The sequence below is a fragment of the Helianthus annuus genome, chromosome 10, assembly GCF_002127325.2.
Source record: "Helianthus annuus cultivar XRQ/B chromosome 10, HanXRQr2.0-SUNRISE, whole genome shotgun sequence".
NCBI classification, from domain to species: Eukaryota; Viridiplantae; Streptophyta; class Magnoliopsida; order Asterales; family Asteraceae; genus Helianthus; species Helianthus annuus.
Window position 1 is genome coordinate 166,265,427 of NC_035442.2, and position 6,000 is coordinate 166,271,426.

Below are 6,000 nucleotides of genomic sequence, written 5' to 3' on the forward strand. Positions count from 1 at the left end.
TTTGGGATTTTTGATGATTTTTATTTAATTTTTGGCCGAGCATAACATAGGTCTCTAGGTTTAATTCGGTTAATACCAATTTCGCCCTTTTTGGCCATAAAATGAATTCTACAAACCCTTTTGACCCGAAACCTTTTTCTACTGATTTTATTTGTTGAATAAAATATTTTGAGCCTTCTGGAATTATAAAAATCTCAGCTTTCTTTTAAAAACCCGGAAACGGCTCTAAAACGCCTTTTTAAGCGTTTTTAACGCCTAGTATGCACTATAACCATATTAAACATATAAGGTTGATACCTACTGATATTCTTAGTATATTTTTATAAAATAACAGTAAGTATAAGTTTTTGAACTCAGGTTTCCAGTTTTGACACTTTTAGCCCTTGTGAAATTACCAAAATACCCCTAAGGTGCATAGTTTGATTTTAAATGATAAATTTCATATATGGGTCATACCCTACTGTTGTAATATGTTAAATTAAGTATTTTTACTGTATGAATCAGACCTACAACTCAGATTACAAATTTAACTCTTTTATAATCTTTTAAATGACCAAAATGCCCTTATAAGGCATAAGTTGAGTTTAAATTCATTCGGGGCATAATAGAACATAACTTACTGATATTATAACATATTTAGAGCATATTATCTCAGGGAACTTGCATATGACTCTTACGGTTACCCGTAACGCTCTTTTAGCGTTCGGTTCGGTTATGTAACTAGTTTGCATAAATTGACCGAAGCGGGTCAAACATTATCATTTTTGTCTCAAAATCCAGAATGTATTTAGCATACCCATATTATACAAGTATTCAAACTTGTCGGGTCTAAATCACGTTCTATCCGGTCTTCGCTTAATCGTGCGTTTGAACCGTTTCGTCCTTAAAACTAACCGGTCTAAGCTTAGGCTTAAATAAAGATCCGTTAGGAATCTAATAGGTTATTATAAACCTTTGTTCCAGAATAGAAGAACCAGTAAAAGCTACCTTCACTTGCTAGTTGTGATATATACTTACCAAGGTAAATACTTTTAACTTATTTTCCCTATACGGGCTTGGGGTACGGTATATAATATACCGCTTGGTCCGGTATCGAATTCTTTAATCGAATAGAGGTTAAATTTATTGAGATGCCTTGTTTTGAATGTGTTTTATTGCTTAAAGCCTTGGGGGGTTAATGACCATGTCCCGGATATCCTTGGCATTATCTTACGAGATAGCCACGACCTGAGCACGGGGTGTAGGCGTACACCCGTCAGTGTATAACTCTATATTGTGGTGTGTCTATTAATCTTTAACCCGGTCTACGGATCGGGCTACTGAACGCATAAGTAACATGTAAATCCCTTACAAGATTATTATAAATAGTTATCCCAAGTTATAAAAATGTTTTGTGCCTTGGGCATTCAAATCAATTTTCAACGTTTTCAAAATGAGTCAGTTAAATTGTATTTACCAGTGTAAACTGACGTATTTTTCCCAAAAGGTTAAGTGCAGGTACTACATGTACTAGGCTGGCTGTCTTCTAGAGCGTCCACAATAAGTCTCGCAAGCTTGGACGACAATAAATCTGTTGAACAATATCTTATTTTATTTTGATCCGCCTGTGGATCCATTTCAACGATTAAGTGATATTGATATTACACTTTATTAAAGTTGAAATGAATCTATCTTTGCTTCCGCTGTGCATTTATATATTGTGTTGTTTGTCTATGATGATGCCAACTACGTCACTATACTCCCCACCGGGCCCACCGGTGACACGTGGAAAATAGGGGTGTGACAGGTTGGTATCAGAGCCGACTCTGAGTGAATTAAACACTAGCCTTTTGTGTTTAATCTCAGTTACACAATTGCACATTCCTCGATTCTCGAGTCTAGACAAAGAACTTAGGAAATATTCAAAATTTGTTTTATTTTCTAACTTTGTCTTATATATATTTTGTTGTGTCACTTGTTTGATTCTTGACAGGTTCACAAAATGCCGCCACGTATGAGAGGAAGAGGAAGGGGACAAGGAGCATATGTAGCCCCAAACGATCATGAAGCCGGACCTTCGCACAGGCGAACACCTTCAGGCTCCCATAACACAGATGCTCAAAATCTGTGGAGGTCTTTTACTGAACCCGCAAGGCACTCGGTTTCACAGAGTACCTCACCTTCCATCCCACACTCCTTTGGGCCTCAATCAGAAAATGAGCCCCACAACTCTCACCAGTCCTATATCCCTCTCCAAGAACACCAATCACCCTTTGACCAACCATCACCTGTTTTCCAAGGCCTGTTCAACCCTGCTGACTACCTTGATGTGCCTATGGGTTTTAACCCACTTGGACCAGAAGACCATTTCCCTGACGACAATGTGATGGAGGTCGATGAAGATACCGATCCCTCAATGCCACCATCTGGAACTCCGAACCACCCTATCGAGATTTCTGATGGGTCACCATTTGTGGGATCACTATACAATGGTCCCGACAGCTATGAGGAGAGATTCAGGCAGCATGACTGGGTATTTACCCCTAGTTACCATAACTCTCCCCTGCACCAGCCACAGCACAGCTCTCCCTTGCACCTCCAGCAACAGCAGCCACAGCAGCAGCAAAATCCTTCTGAGGATTACCGGCGTGACGTGGTCACTCCACCGCCGCCACCACCTCTGGTTTTGCCTCCTCCGCCTCCGAGGCGAAGAGGAAGGAACGCACGGATGTCCACACGAGGGGGAATACGCATCGGCACCCCTCCACATTCAGGTAGCAGCCGATACTCGCCACTTCATGAAGAACCAGAGATGGGAAAATCTTCACACCCCGTCTCAGAAGTAACATCTGCGCCAATCGCGCCACCACCACCACAGGATTTTGGAAACCCAATCCCTGCTTATACTAGCGCGGCAGCATACAATCCCTTCGAGCAGACGTACCCCACAGGTTATGACTATACAGGGGATCCCTACTGGGTAGCTGCGAACTACAACTCTCTCAATCCGGAAGGTACTTTTGGAGGTCCCTGGACTACGGGACAATCGACCTATGGATACCTATCATATGGATATCAGCAACCGCAGCCTCCTCAACCACCGCAATATCCGCTACCACCGCCGGCACCGATGATGTCGCCGCCACAAGTTCAAGAAATCCTTCAAGGGATAAACGATGTGCGACGTGAAATGCGGCATGAGTTACGGGAAGAGCGTCGGCATAATCGTGGGATGTTTAAGAAGATGGTAGATTTAATCAAGGGAAAAAGCAAGAAGGACTACTAAATCCTTTGTTTGCTAGTTAGTTAATCATGTCCCTGCGAGGACATTTATTTCTGTACTCTGCCCCTGCGTGGGCATATTTTTTCCTTTCTGCTCTACCCCTGCGTGGGTTTGTTTGTTTCTGTTTGACCCCTGCGTGGGTTTGTTTGTTAGTTTAGCCCCTGCGTGGGTATGTTATTTGCGTAAAAGTCCCGTTTAGGGCAAACTCTTGTTAGTTAATTTTATTTGAAATGGTTAATTTAAGTTCTTCATTTTTAAATTATATGCATGAATATAATATACGAATAAATGAAAAATAGCAATTATTATTTTAATTTACCATTTTAATAATAAGAATCTTAAAAAGGTAAAACCTAGCTTGAATGTCATAATAAAGACCTGGCCATTATGGTAGAACCTGTTCAAAAAGATTCAAATCTCTGTTAACATCTGTAAACATGTTAACACTCTTGGCTAGTGTGATCCGCAAAATCGCACATGTCACCCTTTAATAAATTATCCAAATTTATATTATATATATATATCTGATTGTGACGTGATGCCTACGGGTTATAATTAATGTCATATAAAACAAAAAGACAATCGTGGTTTATAGACCCCCTGCCAAGAAAAGGATTGATTGTTTTAATTATTAAAATTTTAATCCTATAGAATCTAAATTCAAATTTAGAAATTTGTCCAAGTGACTAGGCCTATTGTGCCAATATATATTTCATTCTCAGGTAAAGTAGCTAATAAAAAGTCCTGAGTGAAACTAATTAACTAATATGGCTCTTATTTACCATGGTTAATAAATCGTCAAGAACGATAATACTGTTTAGGCTTCTAAATAGACCTTGTCCTTACTTTTATGTAGCACCTAAAGCCACATGGCTAAGTCTGAAGAAGTAAACAGTCACACAGAGGAAGGCCCAGATAACACTAGAATACATATAACTGGTGCGGAGCTACAAGCATTAGTAGAAAATGCTGTTGCCAAAGCCATTGAAAGGCAATATAGTGAACCAAGTAGGACCCGAGGTAGGGCCCGGTCCGCGCCACATTCCAAGACCAAGGATCATTCGGAGGCTCATACCAAACCACTCTCTAAGAAAGATGCATCTAAGAAAGATGAGCTCAAGAAGGATGATGAGCGACATTCATCCAACCAAAACAGTATCCCGTCAAGGAAGGTCGAGCATAAGCCAGAACCGCGTGATAAGTCATGTACCTACAAATACTTTGTCTCATGTAAACCCCGGGACTTTACTGGGGAGAAGGGAGCGGTTGACTGCATGACCTGGTTGGACGAAATGGATACAGTGGTAGATATCAGCGGGTGTGCTGATCGGGATGTAGTGAAGTACGTATCCCGATCGTTCAAAGGGGACGCACTGGCATGGTGGAAATCTCTCTTACAAGCTGCCGGTAAGGCCACACTTTACAGTATGTCATGGGATCAGTTCGTAGCCCTTATTAAAGAGAATTTTTGCCCACAACATGAAGTTGAAAGGATCGAGTCAGACTTCGTATCTTTAGTGATGAAGAATCTAGACTGCCAGGCATACCTCACCACTTTCAATACCCTATCTAGGTTGGTTCCATACTTGGTAACCCCAGAGCCGAGAAGGATTGCCCGTTTCATTGGGGGTTTGGCCCCTGAGATTAAGGCAAGTGTTAAGGCATCGAGGCCTACAACGTTCAGATCAGTAGCTGATCTATCTCTCTCTCTCACCCAGGACGTAGTCAGGTTGAGAGCACTTAGGAACTCGGAAGAGAATAAGAGGAAGCGTGAGGACGATACCTCACGGGGATCGGAGAAGAGACACCGAGGGAATAACGACCACAGGAAAGGGTCGGGATTTAAGAGAAATGGGCAACAATCAGGGGATAAGCCCAAATGCAAAACCTGCAAGAAAAATCATTTTGGGAAATGTCGCTTAGAGTCGAAATCGCAGTCCCACACGAGACCCTGTGGAATCTGCAAATCTACTGATCATACGACCTTGAAGTGTAAGGGTCTGAAGGATGCAACATGTTACGGTTGCAACGAGAAAGGGCACATAAAGTCTAATTGCCCAAAGAATGCTAAGAAAGCCGATGATAGAAAGAAGACCAATGCAAGAGTCTTCAAGATGGACGCTAAGGAAGCTGTTCAAGATGACAACGTGATTACAGGTACCTTTCTTGTAAACGATATTTTTGCTAGAGTATTGTTTGATTCTGGAGCGGATAAGTCGTTTGTAGATAACAAATTCTGTGAGTTGTTAAAATTACCTGTAAAAGCCTTAAGTGTGAAGTATGAGGTGGAATTAGCTGATGGAACCATAGAAACCGCCTCGACTGTTCTAGAGGGATGTGTTATATCCATTAGGAATCACTCTTTTCCATTATCATTACTTCCCTTTAAGCTAGCCGGTTTTGACGTAGTGATAGGTATGGATTGGTTGTCACATAACCAAGCCCAGATTGTGTGCAACAGAAAGCAAGTGGTAGTTAAAACTCCGTCCGGTGAGTCACTCACTATCCAAGGAGATACCCAGCATGGGTTGCCTGAGCAAGTGTCCATGCTCAAGGCATCCAGATGTCTGCAGAAGGGTTGTGTCATTTACATGGCACAAGTTACTATTGATGAGCCAAAGCCAAAGATTGAAGATATCCCCGTCATTTCGGAATACCCTGAAGTGTTTCCGGAAGAACTACCTGGTTTACCACCAGATAGGCAAGTGGAGTTTCGAATTGACATCATTCCGGGTGCG